Below are 20,019 nucleotides of genomic sequence, written 5' to 3'. Positions count from 1 at the left end.
TCCTACAGCCATTGGCAGCGAAAGGTGAATCATTTATTAAAGATAGCAAAGACGTCATAAACGCACTGAAACAGGTACCTGTAGATAACTCCACACTATTAATAACCATAGATGTGGAGTCTCTATATACGAATATAAAACAAGCAGATGCACTGGCAGCAGTGGCATGGGCTCTAAAAAAAACACTCGGAACTCAAATTAAAACAAAGAAGGTTTATACTTGAAGGTCTGCGGATGGCCATGAAGAACAATTTCTTCTGGCACAACCATAAGTACTATAGCCAAATAAAGGGGGTTGGCATGGGGAATAAGTACGCCCCAAGTTTCGCCAACATTTTCCTGAATAAGTGGGAGAGCGAGGAGATATTCGGAAAATGCTGGCCACACATACAAATATACAAAAGATTCATCGACGATATCCTAATCGTGTGGAAAGGGAATCGCGAGCAATTAAGTAATTTCATAGAGCATATCAACGCCAACCACTATGAAATTAAATTCACGGTAAATGTACAACCTGATGTGACCCAGTTCTTAGACCTGGAAATATTCAAGGTCGAAGGTGAACTGCACACGAAAACACACTTTAAAGAAACGGACCGTAACGGTTATATACCATTCGGAAGCTGCCACCATCCGCAGTGGAAGTGGGCTATACCCAAAGGCCAGTTCATCAGAATAAAACGAAATTGTAACTCTATGGCCGACTATCAGACACAGACAAAGATCTTAATTGATAGGTTTGCTAATAAAGGTTATGATAGAGGAAGGTTGGAGCAAACTAGATTGGAGGTTGGATCTCTGAACCGGGATGATATGCTAAAAAAGAGAGTAATTGCACCCCCTAAAAAGAATGATGTCACCTTCATAACGGGTTTCAATGCAGACTACAGAGTGTTTGAAGACATCATTAGAAAACACTGGCCCATTATTTTGGGAGACCCGCAACTCAGTACAATTTTACCAGCTAGACCAAAATTTGTGTACAGAAGAGCAAAGAGAATACGAGATTCCTTGGTTAAAAATGTACCGGATCCACCCAAAAAGATGATATCCTTCCTTGACCAGAAGGGTTTTTATAGGTGCGGAAGATGCAAACCTTGTCGCACCACAAAAGGATCAAGAAAGGTTGACCAGTTTCAATCTCATGCCAATAATGAACAATTTAAAGTGGGTAAACTGATCACGTGCAGCAGCACACACGTAACGTACGTAATAGAGTGCGAGTGTGGGCTGCAATACGTGGGCAGAACCACAAGGAAACTCTCGGTGCGAATGGGAGAACACATTAGAAATATCAAAAAAGGGTATATACATCATAGTGTGTCATTACACTTCAGAAATAAACATAACAGAGACCCCAGTAAAATGAAGTTTTATGCCATAGATAAAATTGAACAGAATTGGAGGAACATAAACTTAAGAAGGGAAGTATCGAGGAACGAAACTGAGTGGATTTTTAGATTAGACACATTAAAGCCTAGGGGAATGAATGTGGAATTAGATATAAATTGTTTTTTGGAAGATTTTTTTAAGTATTCCGCACTTCATTCCCCCTAAGCATTCCATTAATAAGTTGATAACATCAATATTTCTAGTATGCATGCAATTAGAGCAGTTCCCCTTTAAGAAACAGCATTTAAGAAACAGCACTAGATCACTTGATGATGGATCACCTACCATCAAGTATCAGAAACCAACGAGTATGTGTATTAAATAATATAGGGTTAAAATATCAGTAATGATATACACTGAGAAGGGTTTATATAGAAAAGTTAAAATATAGCAGCAGAAAAATGAAAACTGTATTTGTTTCCTGCTCTTTATGGCCTCATGGTGTTTGATTAATTTTTAGTAAATAAAACTTTTAGTAAACACAGTTTTTGACCACTTACAGTAATATAGGTGATAAAATGTTATTTTTTGTAAAGTGTCCCTGGCAGCGTCAACCAGAGACGGTGACTGCTACACAGGGACTATTGCCTGTAGCTAAAATGACCAATATTACATCCTGTGTGGGGAATTAGCCATTACCTAAAATAGGCATAGACTAACACATGATGCCAGTAACCAAAATGGCGGAACGGACACTTCCGGTAACGGAGGCAAGATGGCCGCACAAGCACTTCCGGTTGCGGCGATAATACAGGGAATAACACACAGGGCGACAAGCGCCCACACACGGGGGAGGGGGGAGGTGCACAAACGAACAGAGGTAGCAGCGCACATAGCGCCCCACACATACAGCCACCCTGGTTGCTGGGCATATTTATATTTATATTTTTATTGCTGACACCCAGTAACAACAGCCAGGACTGGCAAATAGCCAGGTATCCAGTAATCAAAATGGTGGAACAGGAACTTCCGGCACCATCAGCTAAGATGGCGGCTGGAAGACTTCCTGTTTCCTGTGAATGGCCAGGACTGGCAAACAGCCAGGTATCCAGGAACCAAAATGGTGGAACAGGAACTTCCGGCACCATCAGCTAAGATGGCGGCCGGAAGACTTCCTGTGACTACCTTGCAGCATTTCAGGGAATCCACAGGGGTATAAATACAGCCTAAACAGTAGTGTCCACAGCTCTCCTGACGACGCAACTAGCGAAACGCGTAGAGGCTGTTTGGACACACACATTGAGGGTGCAGCACACCAGCGCGCACGGACCCCTTGTAGCAATACATGCGGAGCACAGCGGGGCAAGCACACCTCTTAGGACGCCACTTAAATGCTGGTCAGCGGCTTTTAACGGTTGACACTGCCAAAGACACTCAGTGCCGGTCAGAGGCACTTTATATTGTAAGTGTTATATTTTTTTACCTTTTTTTAAATAAATACATATTTTAATATACTACACCATGATGAGCCCCTTGTTTTTGAGGAATTGATGACACCTTGTAAAAAGGAAAAGGAGGCAACACCCACTGACCGACAAAGAAAAGACACCACTTTGGAGCCTAATAATATCTGGGGTCTGGTGAGTGTTGATTTTAACCATTGGTGATGGTGGCACATCTTTGTCGGGTGGAAGAGATAGCGGCACTTTCCTGTACACAGCATTACCAATATTGAACCTTGTGTTTGCTGGAACCTATTGTATAAGAGCAAGATTGCCTGTCATTTGGACTATTTTTAAGTGCAGCCAGCACATTGCACATTTGTATGGTTGTTTGATAATTATTTCACTTTTATTGATATTTATTTTGTTCCAATATCGGTTATTGGACAACTCACGGTGCAGTTGGCATACTGCATATTGTGTTTTTATACACACATATATATATATATAATATTTTTTTGTAATATCTTTCGTATTGTTTTCACTATTTGGTTGGTCAGTAGCAGCAGCAACAGTCATTTTTCTCATAGAAGCACTGTGGCATATGGATTGTATGCTGACACACTGATCTAGATATATGATATATGATTTAAGTTTGAAATCACTGGGCCTGATTTACTATGCTCTGTGCACTGCGCTGGTTCATGCGTTAATTAGTACTCCGGGTGGAGGCTTAATCAGGCGCATGAACCAGCGTAGCAGGCGGCGCATTGAAACTAATATGTAAAGCCGCGCCGAACTCCCTATAGAAGTCTATGGGAGAAATCAAAAGTGTTCATTTTAAAGGCTAATCTGCAAGTTTTGTCCTAAAAAGTGTTTGGGGACCTCAGTCCTGCCCCAGGGAACATGTATCAATGCTTTTTTTATTTTTTAAAACGGCCGTTTTTTCGGGAGCAGTGAAATTAATAATTCTTAAAGTGAAACAATAAAAGTGAAATATTCCTTTAAATTTCGTACCTAGGGGGGGTGTAATGTCAGCATGTGAAATAGCGCATTTTTCCCGCACTTAGAACTCCCCCTGCACAAAATGACATTCAGAAGGAAAAAAGTCATTTAAAAATTCACACGCGGCTATAATGAATTGTCGGCTCTGACAATTCTAAAGGGATTCATTCATAAAACAAACAAAAAAATGTGTAGGGGTTCCCCCAAATTAAATTACCAGGCCCTTCAGGTCTGGAATGGATATTAAGGGGAACCCCGCCGTAAAAACCAAAAAAAAAAAAGACGTGCGGTTCCCGGCAAATATCCATTCCAGACCCTTCAGGTCTGGTGTGGATTTTAAGGGGAACTCCACCCCAAATTGAAAAAAAAATGGCGTGGAGTCCCCCTAAAAATCCACACCAGACCCTTATCCGAGCACGTTGACCTGGCCGGCCGCAGAAAAGAGGGGGGGACAGAGTGCGGCCCCCCCTCTCTCCTGAACCGCACCAGGCCACATGCCCTCAACATGGGGAGGATGTCCCCATGTTGATGGGGACAAGGGTCTCATCCCCACAACCCTTGCCCGGTGGTTGTGGGGGTATGCGGGCGGGAGGTTTATCAGAATCTGGAAGACCCCTTTAACAAAGGGGACCCCCAGATCCTGACCCCCCCCCTGTGTGAAATGGTAATGGGGTACATTGTACCTCTACCATTTCACCCCAAAAAAAATGTCAAAGTGTTAAAAATGACAGTAGCCGGTTTTTGACAAATCTTTTAATAAAATCTTCTTTTCTTCTTTCCTTCGGGTTTCTTCCGCTGCTTCTTTCTTCTCGTTCACATCTTGCCCGACGTGTTCTTCTATCTTCTCCGTCCGTCCTTCAGCCTTCTGGTCCCGCATCTTGCCCGTTGTCTTGTCCTGTCTTCTTCTCCGTCCGCCTCCTCGTCCGCATCTTGGGTCTTCTGCGGTGTTCTTCTCGTCCCCGGACCCAGCGTTTGAATTTGATTTGGCCGCCGTTTTCCCGCTCCTGGGACCCACCCCCCGTCGGACGCCACAAGTAAACTCCTTAGAAGGTCATGTGCGTCAGAGGGGGGCGGGGTCGCAGAGCGTCACACAGCGGGGGAATTCAATTTCAATCGCGCCGCCCGGAGAAGAAGTTCCCGCCGTGTCACACTCATGTGACCCCGCCCCCCTCTGACGCACATGACCTTCTAAGGAGTTTACTTGTGGCGTCAGAGGGGGGCGGGGTCACATGAGTGTGACACGGCGGGAACTTCTTCTCCGGGCGGCGCGATTGAAATTGAAATCCCCCGCTGTGTGACGCTCTGCGACCCCGCCCCCCTCTGACGCACATGACCTTCTAAGGAGTTTACTTGTGGCGTCAGAGGGGGGCGGGTCCCAGGAGCGGGAAAACGGCGGCCAAATCAAATTCAAACGCTGGGTCCGGGGACGAGAAGAACACCGCAGAAGACCCAAGATGCGGACGAGGAGGCGGACGGAGAAGAAGACAGGACAAGACAACGGGCAAGATGCGGGACCAGAAGGCTGAAGGACGGACGGAGAAGATAGAAGAACACGTCGGGCAAGATGTGAACGAGAAGAAAGAAGCAGCGGAAGAAACCCGAAGGAAAGAAGAAAAGAAGATTTTATTAAAAGATTTGTCAAAAACCGGCTACTGTCATTTTTAACACTTTGACATTTTTTTTGGGGTGAAATGGTAGAGGTACAATGTACCCCATTACCATTTCACACAGGGGGGGGGTCAGGATCTGGGGGTCCCCTTTGTTAAAGGGGTCTTCCAGATTCTGATAAACCTCCCGCCCGCATACCCCCACAACCACCGGGCAAGGGTTGTGGGGATGAGACCCTTGTCCCCATCAACATGGGGACATCCTCCCCATGTTGAGGGCATGTGGCCTGGTGCGGTTCAGGAGAGAGGGGGGGCCGCACTCTGTCCCCCCCTCTTTTCTGCGGCCGGCCAGGTCAACGTGCTCGGATAAGGGTCTGGTGTGGATTTTTAGGGGGACTCCACGCCATTTTTTTTTTCAATTTGGGGTGGAGTTCCCCTTAAAATCCACACCAGACCTGAAGGGTCTGGTATGGATATTTGGGGGGACCCCACGCCATTTTTTGGGGGTTTTTTTACGGCGGGGTTCCCCTTAATATCCATTCCAGACCTGAAGGGCCTGGTAATTTAATTTGGAGGGACCCCCTTTTTTTTTTTTTTTTTTTTAATGAGCAATGACTCTATTCTTTATAGCCATGAGTACTTTAACCACTTGCCCACCGGGTTAATTCTGGCACTTCTCTCCTTCATGTGAAAATCACAATTTTTTGGCTAGAAAATTAATCAGAACCCCCAAACATTATATATTTTTTTTTAGCAGACATCCTAGGGAATAAAATGGCAGTCATTGCAATACTTTTTGTCACACCGTATTTGCGCAGCGGTCTTACAAGCGCACTTTTTTTGGATAAAAATCACTTTTTTGAATTAAAAAATAAGACAACAATACATTTTGCCCAATTTTTTTATATATTGTGAAAGATAATGTTACGCCGAGTAAAATGATACCCAACATGTCACGCTTAAAAATTGCGCCCGCTCGTGGCATGGCATCAAACTTTTACCCTTTAAAAATCTCGATAGGCGACGTTTAAAAAATTCTACAGGTTGCATTTTTTGAGTTGCAGAGTAGGTCTAGGGCTAGAATTATTGCTCTCACTCTAACGATCGCGGCGATACCTCACTTGTGTGGTTTGAATACCGTTTTCATATGCGGGCGCTACTCGCGTATGCGTTTGCTTCTGTGCGCGAGCTCGTCGGGACGGGGCGCTTTAAATTTTTTTTTTGGGGTTTTCTTATTTATTTTTATTTAGTTTTATAATGTTTTACACTGAAATAAAAAAATAAAAAAAAAATGATCAGTTTTCTTCCTATTACAAGGAATGTAAACATCCCTTGTAATAGGACTAGTGTGTGACAGGTCCTCTTTATGGAGAGAGGCGGGGTCAATAAGGCTGGAAAGCATGGTATTGAAAAAAAAAAAAAAGTTCTCATGCTTTCAGCTGCAATCATGTTCGTTCACCACAGTGGTGTAGTGTATAGCACTTTGACCTAGCAGCAAAAGAGTCATTGGTTCGAATCCCGCCCGTGACAGCATCTGCATGGAGTTTGCATGTTCTCCCTGTGCCTGCGTGGGTTTCCTCCCACAATATAAAAACACGCTGTAAATCGGTTCCGGTCTAAATAAGCCCTAATATGCAGTAGTATATTTAGGTTTGGTTCTGCCCTAGGCCTGACTACATATCTGCACCTCCTAATAGAAAAATGACCCACCCCTTCCTGTCAAGGTCACACCCTGTTTTTGTATAACCCCGCCCAGTAATTTTCAGGGGACCCACACACTAGTTCTGGGGGGGCACTGGATTCCCTTAACCACTTCCATACCAGGCACTTACGCACCTTCCCGCCAAGCCAATTTTCAGCTTTCAACACTGTCGCACTTTGAATGGCAATTGCGCGGTCATACAACACTGTACCCAAACAAAATTGGCGTCCTTTTTTCCCCACAAATAGAGCTTTCTTTTGTTGTTATTTGATCACCTCTGCGTTTTTTTTTTTGCGCAACAACTAAAAAAAGACTGCAAATTTTGAAACAAAAAAAAGTTTTTATTTTTTTAGGTTAATTTTTTGGTAAATAAGTTTTTCTCTTTCAATTACGGGCACTGATATGGCGGCACTGATGGGCACCGATGAGATGGCACTGATGGACATCGATGAGGTAGTACTGACGGCACAGATGAGGTGGCATTGATTGGCGGCGCTGCTATGCGGCACTGATGGGCACTCATAGGCGGCACTGATGGGCACTCATGGGCGGCACAGATGGGCGGCACTTATGGATACTTATGGGTGGCACATGTGGGCACTGATAGGTGGGCACTGTGCATGGATGGGCACTGTGGGGTGGCACTGATGGACACTGTGGGGTGGCACTGATTTTCCCAGTCAGTGCCCATTTGTGGGCACTGATTGGCATCTTTTTTCTTATTTTTTATTGCTTTTTGTTTTTTTGTTCTATATTTTTTTTGTTTTTGCACACCCTGGTGGTCCAGGGTGGGCATCCCTGGTGGTCCAGTGTGGTGATCCGAGGGGGGGCTGCGCTGATAAACAATCAGCGCGAACGCCCCCTGTATTTTTAAGTGCAGCCAGCACATTGCACATTTGTATGGTTGTTTGATAATTATTTCACTTTTATTGATATTTATTTTGTTCCAATATCGGTTATTGGACAACTCACGGTGCAGTTGGCATACTGCATATTGTGTTTTTATACACACATATATATATATAATATTTTTTTGTAATATCTTTCGTATTGTTTTCACTATTTGGTTGGTCAGTAGCAGCAGCAACAGTCATTTTTCTCATAGAAGCACTGTGGCATATGGATTGTATGCTGACACACTGATCTAGATATATGATATATGATTTAAGTTTGAAATCACTGGGCCTGATTTACTATGCTCTGTGCACTGCGCTGGTTCATGCGTTAATTAGTACTCCGGGTGGAGGCTTAATCAGGCGCATGAACCAGCGTAGCAGGCGGCGCATTGAAACTAATATGTAAAGCCGCGCCGAACTCCCTATAGAAGTCTATGGGAGAAATCAAAAGTGTTCATTTTAAAGGCTAATCTGCAAGTTTTGTCCTAAAAAGTGTTTGGGGACCTCAGTCCTGCCCCAGGGAACATGTATCAATGCTTTTTTTATTTTTTAAAACGGCCGTTTTTTCGGGAGCAGTGAAATTAATAATTCTTAAAGTGAAACAATAAAAGTGAAATATTCCTTTAAATTTCGTACCTAGGGGGGGTGTAATGTCAGCATGTGAAATAGCGCATTTTTCCCGCACTTAGAACTCCCCCTGCACAAAATGACATTCAGAAGGAAAAAAGTCATTTAAAAATTCACACGCGGCTATAATGAATTGTCGGCTCTGACAATTCTAAAGGGATTCATTCATAAAACAAACAAAAAAATGTGTAGGGGTTCCCCCAAATTAAATTACCAGGCCCTTCAGGTCTGGAATGGATATTAAGGGGAACCCCGCCGTAAAAACCAAAAAAAAAAAAGACGTGCGGTTCCCGGCAAATATCCATTCCAGACCCTTCAGGTCTGGTGTGGATTTTAAGGGGAACTCCACCCCAAATTGAAAAAAAAATGGCGTGGAGTCCCCCTAAAAATCCACACCAGACCCTTATCCGAGCACGTTGACCTGGCCGGCCGCAGAAAAGAGGGGGGGACAGAGTGCGGCCCCCCCTCTCTCCTGAACCGCACCAGGCCACATGCCCTCAACATGGGGAGGATGTCCCCATGTTGATGGGGACAAGGGTCTCATCCCCACAACCCTTGCCCGGTGGTTGTGGGGGTATGCGGGCGGGAGGTTTATCAGAATCTGGAAGACCCCTTTAACAAAGGGGACCCCCAGATCCTGACCCCCCCCCTGTGTGAAATGGTAATGGGGTACATTGTACCTCTACCATTTCACCCCAAAAAAAATGTCAAAGTGTTAAAAATGACAGTAGCCGGTTTTTGACAAATCTTTTAATAAAATCTTCTTTTCTTCTTTCCTTCGGGTTTCTTCCGCTGCTTCTTTCTTCTCGTTCACATCTTGCCCGACGTGTTCTTCTATCTTCTCCGTCCGTCCTTCAGCCTTCTGGTCCCGCATCTTGCCCGTTGTCTTGTCCTGTCTTCTTCTCCGTCCGCCTCCTCGTCCGCATCTTGGGTCTTCTGCGGTGTTCTTCTCGTCCCCGGACCCAGCGTTTGAATTTGATTTGGCCGCCGTTTTCCCGCTCCTGGGACCCACCCCCCGTCGGACGCCACAAGTAAACTCCTTAGAAGGTCATGTGCGTCAGAGGGGGGCGGGGTCGCAGAGCGTCACACAGCGGGGGAATTCAATTTCAATCGCGCCGCCCGGAGAAGAAGTTCCCGCCGTGTCACACTCATGTGACCCCGCCCCCCTCTGACGCACATGACCTTCTAAGGAGTTTACTTGTGGCGTCAGAGGGGGGCGGGGTCACATGAGTGTGACACGGCGGGAACTTCTTCTCCGGGCGGCGCGATTGAAATTGAAATCCCCCGCTGTGTGACGCTCTGCGACCCCGCCCCCCTCTGACGCACATGACCTTCTAAGGAGTTTACTTGTGGCGTCAGAGGGGGGCGGGTCCCAGGAGCGGGAAAACGGCGGCCAAATCAAATTCAAACGCTGGGTCCGGGGACGAGAAGAACACCGCAGAAGACCCAAGATGCGGACGAGGAGGCGGACGGAGAAGAAGACAGGACAAGACAACGGGCAAGATGCGGGACCAGAAGGCTGAAGGACGGACGGAGAAGATAGAAGAACACGTCGGGCAAGATGTGAACGAGAAGAAAGAAGCAGCGGAAGAAACCCGAAGGAAAGAAGAAAAGAAGATTTTATTAAAAGATTTGTCAAAAACCGGCTACTGTCATTTTTAACACTTTGACATTTTTTTTGGGGTGAAATGGTAGAGGTACAATGTACCCCATTACCATTTCACACAGGGGGGGGGTCAGGATCTGGGGGTCCCCTTTGTTAAAGGGGTCTTCCAGATTCTGATAAACCTCCCGCCCGCATACCCCCACAACCACCGGGCAAGGGTTGTGGGGATGAGACCCTTGTCCCCATCAACATGGGGACATCCTCCCCATGTTGAGGGCATGTGGCCTGGTGCGGTTCAGGAGAGAGGGGGGCCGCACTCTGTCCCCCCCTCTTTTCTGCGGCCGGCCAGGTCAACGTGCTCGGATAAGGGTCTGGTGTGGATTTTTAGGGGGACTCCACGCCATTTTTTTTTTCAATTTGGGGTGGAGTTCCCCTTAAAATCCACACCAGACCTGAAGGGTCTGGTATGGATATTTGGGGGGACCCCACGCCATTTTTTGGGGGTTTTTTTACGGCGGGGTTCCCCTTAATATCCATTCCAGACCTGAAGGGCCTGGTAATTTAATTTGGAGGGACCCCCTTTTTTTTTTTTTTTTTTTTAATGAGCAATGACTCTATTCTTTATAGCCATGAGTACTTTAACCACTTGCCCACCGGGTTAATTCTGGCACTTCTCTCCTTCATGTGAAAATCACAATTTTTTGGCTAGAAAATTAATCAGAACCCCCAAACATTATATATTTTTTTTTAGCAGACATCCTAGGGAATAAAATGGCAGTCATTGCAATACTTTTTGTCACACCGTATTTGCGCAGCGGTCTTACAAGCGCACTTTTTTTGGATAAAAATCACTTTTTTGAATTAAAAAATAAGACAACAATACATTTTGCCCAATTTTTTTATATATTGTGAAAGATAATGTTACGCCGAGTAAAATGATACCCAACATGTCACGCTTAAAAATTGCGCCCGCTCGTGGCATGGCATCAAACTTTTACCCTTTAAAAATCTCGATAGGCGACGTTTAAAAAATTCTACAGGTTGCATTTTTTGAGTTGCAGAGTAGGTCTAGGGCTAGAATTATTGCTCTCACTCTAACGATCGCGGCGATACCTCACTTGTGTGGTTTGAATACCGTTTTCATATGCGGGCGCTACTCGCGTATGCGTTTGCTTCTGTGCGCGAGCTCGTCGGGACGGGGCGCTTTAAATTTTTTTTTTGGGGTTTTCTTATTTATTTTTATTTAGTTTTATAATGTTTTACACTGAAATAAAAAAATAAAAAAAAAATGATCAGTTTTCTTCCTATTACAAGGAATGTAAACATCCCTTGTAATAGGACTAGTGTGTGACAGGTCCTCTTTATGGAGAGAGGCGGGGTCAATAAGGCTGGAAAGCATGGTATTGAAAAAAAAAAAAAAGTTCTCATGCTTTCAGCTGCAATCATGTTCGTTCACCACAGTGGTGTAGTGTATAGCACTTTGACCTAGCAGCAAAAGAGTCATTGGTTCGAATCCCGCCCGTGACAGCATCTGCATGGAGTTTGCATGTTCTCCCTGTGCCTGCGTGGGTTTCCTCCCACAATATAAAAACACGCTGTAAATCGGTTCCGGTCTAAATAAGCCCTAATATGCAGTAGTATATTTAGGTTTGGTTCTGCCCTAGGCCTGACTACATATCTGCACCTCCTAATAGAAAAATGACCCACCCCTTCCTGTCAAGGTCACACCCTGTTTTTGTATAACCCCGCCCAGTAATTTTCAGGGGACCCACACACTAGTTCTGGGGGGGCACTGGATTCCCTTAACCACTTCCATACCAGGCACTTACGCACCTTCCCGCCAAGCCAATTTTCAGCTTTCAACACTGTCGCACTTTGAATGGCAATTGCGCGGTCATACAACACTGTACCCAAACAAAATTGGCGTCCTTTTTTCCCCACAAATAGAGCTTTCTTTTGTTGTTATTTGATCACCTCTGCGTTTTTTTTTTTGCGCAACAACTAAAAAAAGACTGCAAATTTTGAAACAAAAAAAAGTTTTTATTTTTTTAGGTTAATTTTTTGGTAAATAAGTTTTTCTCTTTCAATTACGGGCACTGATATGGCGGCACTGATGGGCACCGATGAGATGGCACTGATGGACATCGATGAGGTAGTACTGACGGCACAGATGAGGTGGCATTGATTGGCGGCGCTGCTATGCGGCACTGATGGGCACTCATAGGCGGCACTGATGGGCACTCATGGGCGGCACAGATGGGCGGCACTTATGGATACTTATGGGTGGCACATGTGGGCACTGATAGGTGGGCACTGTGCATGGATGGGCACTGTGGGGTGGCACTGATGGACACTGTGGGGTGGCACTGATTTTCCCAGTCAGTGCCCATTTGTGGGCACTGATTGGCATCTTTTTTCTTATTTTTTATTGCTTTTTGTTTTTTTGTTCTATATTTTTTTTGTTTTTGCACACCCTGGTGGTCCAGGGTGGGCATCCCTGGTGGTCCAGTGTGGTGATCCGAGGGGGGGCTGCGCTGATAAACAATCAGCGCGAACGCCCCCTGTCAGGAGAGCCGCCGATCGGCTCTCCTATACTCGCGTCTGTCAGACGCGAGTGAGGAAGAGCCATCGATGGCTCTTCCTGTTTACATCGTGATCAGCCGTGATTGGACACGGCTGATCACGTGGTAAAGAGTCTCCGTCTCCATGAGAGACTCTTTACTGAGATCAGACTGACACCCCGCATCACCGATCGCCGCACTGCGTGCCCCCACAGGCGCGTGCGGCATGAAATCCTGCAGGACGTCCTGTCAGGATTGTGTAACCACTTCCCGGACGTAAATCGGCCATAGGCTGGGCGGGAAGTGGTTAATTTGCATAGCTTTTCTCTCACTTCCTGTTTGGCTATGGGGCAGGAAGTGAAGGCAAATCTCCCCAATTGGACACAGATAATACAAAATAAACTGACAGGGCCTATAACCCTCCCTCACTCTATCCAAAATTAAAGAAAATAAAACTTGTTGATTATAGTTCTTGTCAGGGGCGGACTGACCATTGAGTCACTCGGGCACTGCCCAAGGGCCCCATGCCACTAGGGGGCCCCATCCGGGTTGCCAGGCTCAGTAAAACCAGGGACAGTATGTAAAAATCTGTGTTTTTTTTAGATCTGTCCCCGATATGTCCGAAAATGACATGCTTTTAATGTGAATATCCCAAGATTTTAGCTGCCCGCCTCTGCACTACCTCCTGGCGTGGTGGTCATCTGTAAGCCAGAGGGGCCCCATAATCTTCTATTGCCCAGGGGCCACATGAGTTGTCAGTCCGCCCCTGGTTCTAGTTTAAGCACAAATTTCATAGAGTTTTATTGAGAGCCCCAAAAAATATAACCATGCCAATAGGCCAGGATAGAGCGTTGCTAATATGTAGGAATGTGTGCGTTAGAGCACCCCACCCAATGTTAACTAAAAAATTATTAATTTGCAAATAAGTATTATCTGCTCATTTTTTGGGGATGTCTGCACCCCCGATAGTGACAACATTTGTGAGGTGTCTTCACCCTTTCTAATTCATTCACTTCCTGTCACATAGCCAAACAGGAAGTGAGGGTAAAACCTTACTAATATCTTTTCTTGGGGACACAGAGATCAAGCTAAATAGTTTCCCATTATGTAAATTGCACTCTAGCATTTTGCTGTGTGCACCCCAAATTATTAGGGATCTTGGACTTTGGGGTCCATTTACTAAAGGCAAATCCACTTTGCACTACAAGTGCAAAGCAAGGAAGAAAGAAAACAAAACAACTTTGCTTCTACAGGATTGGATGTTAAAACCATCAGTGCTTCCTCTCTGATTTTCAGCAACTATGCTTGTACTGCAGAGTGGCTTTGCCTTTACTAAACCCCAAACTAAATAATCATTTGGGGCAGGGATCCTCAAACTACGGCCCTCCAGCGGTTTTAGAACTACACATCCCATGAGGCCTTGTAATGCACTGACATTCACAGACATGACTAGGCATGATGGGAATTGTAGTTCCTGAACAACTGGAGGGCCGTAGTTTGAAGACCCATGATTTGGGGTGTACACAGCAGTGCTGGAGTGCAATTTGCTTAATGGGGACACTAGTTAGATTGACCTGTGTCCCCAAGAAATGACACTGGTAGGGTTTTAACCTCACTTCCTGTTCAGCTGTGTGACAGGAAGTGAAGCCAATTTTAAGAAAAGGGACACAAAGCTCAACACAAAAATAAAAAAACACAAAGCAGGGGTTCTAACACTCACTTGGCTTCCCTCAAACACCCACAATTTGAATAGGATTGCCTTGCGCTAGATTTAAGCACAGTGCTGTAAATCAGCACGTCAAGCCTGTCCACCAATAGCAAACCCCCCCCCACAGGCCATGTTTGCAGGTTTTCCTTCATCTTGCACATGTGCTTTAAAATACAGTCTGGACAGCAATTCTTGATAAGAGAAATCCCCAAAACATGTCCTGTCGGGGGTACTTGAGGGCTGAGGACCACTGCAGAATAAATAAAATACTTACCAGTTTTTGTCTTTAAAGTCATGGGGAATAAACATGGCAAACATTTCATGATTACACACCAGGAAAGAAGCTTAGACAAAAATCACACATAATTTGTTAGGCCCAAACCTAGTTCAGCTGCAGCTGTCAACATATGTAGCATGAAAAAGTAACAAAAGACAAACTTAACAATTTTAAAGTAATTTTTATTGGTCAACAAAACAAGGAAAGCAAAAAAACAAACAAAAATACATTTCAAAATTCTAAATAACCATAGCTTTACACATTTTTCATAAAATAAGGCCACATAGACAAATACATCAAAGTGAACATCATTTAAAAATAAACCAAAACCATTGGCAAATTAAAACAAAACCCATGCAACAAACCACATTTGTGTTTAGCAACAGCATTTCTGCCAGCCTGCCCCTTCTGAGGGCAGCTGAGGACTGATCGATCCAAGCTTTTTATAACAGTGCTAGTAATGAAGCAATTGAAATCACATGACCAAATTGCAGTCTCTAGTTTGGGTGAGCTTGTAATTGGGCACACCTGCAATTAATCCAAACCACGCTCTATGAGCATCCAATGAGTGTTTTTCACCTTTTAAAAAGAAAGGATATTTTTTTTCTAAGTGTTTGAGCATGCTCAGTTCATCACACATGTAGGAACCAAGCTGCAATGGAATGAGAGCTTTTTTTTTTTGTTTCCCCTGATCTGATGCTTTCCAGCCTGAAGGGGAGGTGTTAAAGACAGAAGTAAACACGCACATTTAATAATCTATTTGTGTGAAAAAAAAGGTTGCCAATTTTGTTTGGGAGCCACGTCGCACGACTGCGCAATTGTCAGTTAAAGCGACGCCGTGCCGAGTCACAAAAACTTGCCCGGTCATTGACCAGAAATATGGTCCGGGCTCAAGTGGTTAAAAATTAACAAAACACAAAAGTGAGCCCAATTTTTGGGGATAATGTGAAAGATGATGTTACACTGAGTAAATAGATACCTTACATGTCACGCTTTACTATTGGAAACACTCCTGCAATGGGGCCAAAATGAATTCCGTGAATATCCCCATAGGCAACCTTTTTCTTTTTTTTCCAGGTTACCAGTTTATAGTTACAAAGAAGGTCTAGTGGTAAAAGTATTGCTCTCGCTCTAACGCACGCGTCAATACCTCACATGTGTGGTTTGAACGATGTTTATATATGTGGGCGGGACTTGCGTAAGTCCCGCCCACATATGTAAAAATTATTTTTACTTTTTGCTATAATAAATATCCCCAAAAATATATATTCAAAAAACTAAAAAACCCCTCAGTTTAGGCCGATACGTATTCTACATCTTTTTGGTTCCAAAAAATCGCAAATAGCGTTTAGTGTTTGGTTTTTGCAAAAGTTATAGCGTCTACAAATTTTTTTTTTTTGTTGTTTTAACTAGTTATTGGGGCGATCAGCGATTTTTATCGGTACTGCGACATTATGGCGGACACATCGAACACTTTTTTGGAACCATTGGCATTTTTCTAGCGATCAGTGCTGTAAAAAATGCATTGCTTACTCAAAAAATGCCACTGGCAGGGAAGGGGTTAACACTAGGTGCGAGGGAGGGGTTAAATATGTTCCCTGGGTGTGTTCTAACTGTAGGGGGGGGGACTGACATGTGTAAATGACAGATCGCTGTTCATGAAGGGGAACTCCAGACCCCCCCAAAAAAAAATAAGGTGGGTTCCCTCCAGGTGCATACCAGGCTCTTAGGCTTGGTCTGGAACATAAGGGGTTAAACCCGCGCAAAAAAAAATAGCGTGGGGTCACCCCCAAGATCCAAACCAAGCACTTATCCCAGGCACGCAGTCTGGTCAGACAGGAATGGGGGTGGGGACGAGCGAGCGCCCCCCTCCCTCCTGAGACATACCAGACCACATGCCCTCAACATGGGGGAGTGTGTGCTGTGGGGGAGGGGGGCACTGCCCCCCCACCCCAAAGCACTCTTGCCCCCATGTCGATAGGGACAAGAGCCTCTTCCCGACAACCCTGGCCGTTGGTTGTCGGGGTATGCGGGCGGAGAGCTTATCAGAATCTGAGAGACCCCTTTAATAAAGGGGTCCCCAGATTCCGGCCCCCCACCCTATGTGAATGAGTATGGGGTACATCGTACCTCTACCCATTCACATGGGGGAAATGTAAAGTAAAAAAAAAACCACACAGAATAAAATATTTTATTAATCAGCTCCGGAGCCCCCCCTTTCTTCTTTAGCTCTCTTAGAAGGGGGGGTTTCTTCTCTCCCGATCTTCCGCCGGGACCCTGGGCTTCGGTGATTTCTGCCGGGGGAGGGCGCCATCCCTCGGTCCTCTCCGGAGCCTTCCGCCGGATGCCCCCACCCCATTTAAGCTCTTTTTCATTAGGGAGGGGCATCCGGACTTCGGAGTCTTCTGCCGGGGGATGGCGCCTATCCCCCGGTCTTTCCGGTGCCTTCCGCCAGGGTTCCGGTCTTCCTGGTCTTCTGCCGGGGGTGCGCCAACTCCCCGGTCTTTTCTCTTCTGTCTTCTCTGCTCCCTCTTCTGCCTGGCTCCCCCGCGGAGCCAGGGCTTTCTTCCGTCTTCTTTCTTCTCTCTTCCTTCTTCTACCTGTCTCCTCCGGGAGCCCAGGGCTTGTCTCCGCTGTCTTCTTGCTTCTCTTCCATTGGATGTTGACACGACGAGGTCCGGCGCTGGAATGCCGTCTGAGCAGTGGGCATGGACTTATATAGGGCAATGCCACCATGTGACCTCAACCCATGTGACATCACATTCCCATCATGCCCAGGGAATGTGATGTCACATGGGTTGAGGTCACATGGTGGCATTGCCCTATATAAGTCCATGCCCACTGCTCAGACGGCATTCCAGCGCCGGACCTCGTCGTGTCAACATCCAATGGAAGAGAAGCAAGAAGACAGCGGAGACAAGCCCTGGGCTCCCGGAGGAGACAGGCAGAAGAAGGAAGAGAGAAGAAAGAAGACGGAAGAAAGCCCTGGCTCCGCGGGGGAGCCAGGCAGAAGAGGGAGCAGAGAAGACAGAAGAGAAAAGACCGGGGAGTTGGCGCACCCCCGGCAGAAGACCAGGAAGACCGGAACCCTGGCGGAAGGCACCGGAAAGACCGGGGGATAGGCGCCATCCCCCGGCAGAAGACCCCGAAGTCCGGATGCCCCTCCCTAATGAAAAAGAGCTTAAATGGGGTGGGGGCATCCGGCGGAAGGCTCCGGAGAGGACCGAGGGATGGCGCCCTCCCCCGGCAGAAATCACCGAAGCCCAGGGTCCCGGCGGAAGATCGGGAGAGAAGAAACCCCCCCTTCTAAGAGAGCTAAAGAAGAAAGGGGGGGCTCCGGAGCTGATTAATAAAATATTTTATTGTGTGGTGTTTTATTTTACTTTACATTTCCCCCATGTGAATGGGTAGAGGTACGATGTACCCCATACTCATTCACATAGGGTGGGGGGCCGGCATCTGGGAGCCCCCTTATTAAAGGGAGCTCGCAGATTCCGATTAGCCCCGCCCGCATACCCCGACAACCAATGGCAAGGGTTGTCGGGAAGAGGCTCTTGTCCCTATCGACATGGGGGCAAGAGTGCTGTGGGGTGGGGCGCTCGCTCGTCCCCTCCCCCATTCCTGTCCGGGCCAGACTGCATGCTTGGGATGAGGGCTTGGTTTGGATCTGGGGGGGACCCCCGCGCCGAATCGGCGCGGGTTTAACCCCTCACGTTCCGGACCAAGCCTAAGAGCCTAATGTAGCCCTGAAGGGGGACCCGCGCCGATTTCAAGTTTGAAATTTGGCGCCGAGTTCCCCTTCAGGGCTGAAAACAGCTCGGAGATTCCCGTGCGCCGCGTCACGCAGCGCAATCACGGGTACGCCGCTTGGTATTTACCAAGATTTTCACGGCGTACTGACAAGGCGCACGGGAATCCCTGACTTTTCTCTCTGCGCATGCCCAGTATGCAAATGAACCTCCCGAGGTTCAGGCGCACTGTGCAAGCGTACGGGGATCTGTTTTCAAAAAACACTTTCCCTTTCAATTCGGCCCGCCAAACACTTTAAAACACATGTCAATTCACTTCCCCTGCATCCCCCCACCTCCCCCCCTAATAAACTCCTGCCCAAACCCCCGCAATTTACAGTTTAATGTGCCGTGCGCCAGGTATGTACTGGTGCACAATGCACCCTCTCCTGGGCGCACGGAGCACATTAGTAACTAGGGAAATACACTGCACTAGCAGCGTATTTCTTTAGTAAATGGCCAAACGGCTGCTACTCCTGCTTTTACTCCATGAGTCATGGAGTAAAGGCTTGGTAAATCAGGCCCACTGTGTCACATTTGTATGACTCATATATTTCTTATATTTTTTATTGTTTGTATTCAGGTTATTCACATTTAAGATTGGGTACATTGTGGCCCTGATATTTCACTTATGTCCATATTCCCAGAGATTAAATACCTCTGGATAATTAGATCAGCGCAGTAACATTTTTCTTCTTAGAGCACTATTGACCCCCACTAAGGGCACACAGTATTGCAGCAGATCACGGTTCACATTTATTTATTTATTTCCTTTTGTGCCGGTGACACTCACAACCAATTACAATCTGCAACATGTGGCAAGTGACAATACGCAACGTGTGCCAGGTGACGTGGCAAGTGACAATATGTGATGTGGCAAGTGACAATCCGCAACGTTTGCCAGGTGACGTGGCAAGTGACAATCCGCAACGTGTGGCAGCTGACGTGGCATGTAAAAATCCGCATTTGGTGGCAGGCGACGTGGCAAGTGACACACTCGGGGCTCCCACTGATTCGGCATTATGGTGAGTTGAACTATTTATTTTTATATTACAATGTAATAATAGCAATAATGCGCTTCAATCATCCTGAGACCATAATAACCATGGTGCCAGGATGATTGAAGGGCCAATACAAGCCATTTCCCAGATAAATTGCCAAGTGACAATCCGCAACGTGTGCCAGGTGACGTGGCAAGTGACAATCCGCAACATGTGCCAGGTGACGTGGCAAGCGACAATCCGCAATGCGTGCCAGGTGACATGGCAAGTGACAATCCATGACGTGGCAAGTGACAATCCACAATGTGTGGCAGGTGACGTGGCAAGTGACAATCTGCAACATGTGGCAAGTGACAATACGCAACGTGTGCCAGGTGATGTGGCAAGTGACAATATGTGACGTGGCAAGTGACAATCCGCAACGTGTGCCAGGTGAGGTGGCAAGTGACAATCCGCAACGTGTG

At 46.2% G+C, this 20,019-nt stretch overlaps 1 protein-coding gene and 1 long non-coding RNA gene across 7 annotated transcripts in view; one reads left to right on the top strand and one right to left on the bottom strand.

The window, feature by feature from the left end:
- The window catches only part of LOC120920481 (Fc receptor-like protein 3), a 224,045-nt gene that overhangs the window by 63,631 nt on the left and 140,395 nt on the right, over positions 1-20,019 (top strand). The gene's annotated exons all lie outside the window — the stretch shown is intronic.
- Positions 1-20,019, bottom strand: part of LOC120920484 — a 55,328-nt gene that overhangs the window by 21,018 nt on the left and 14,291 nt on the right. The window lies entirely within an intron of this gene.

This window comes from Rana temporaria, chromosome 13 (genome assembly GCF_905171775.1).
Source record: "Rana temporaria chromosome 13, aRanTem1.1, whole genome shotgun sequence".
NCBI lineage: Eukaryota > Metazoa > Chordata > Amphibia > Anura > Ranidae > Rana > Rana temporaria.
Note: the sequence above shows the minus strand (reverse complement) of the source record. Positions and strands in the feature narration are given on the sequence as shown.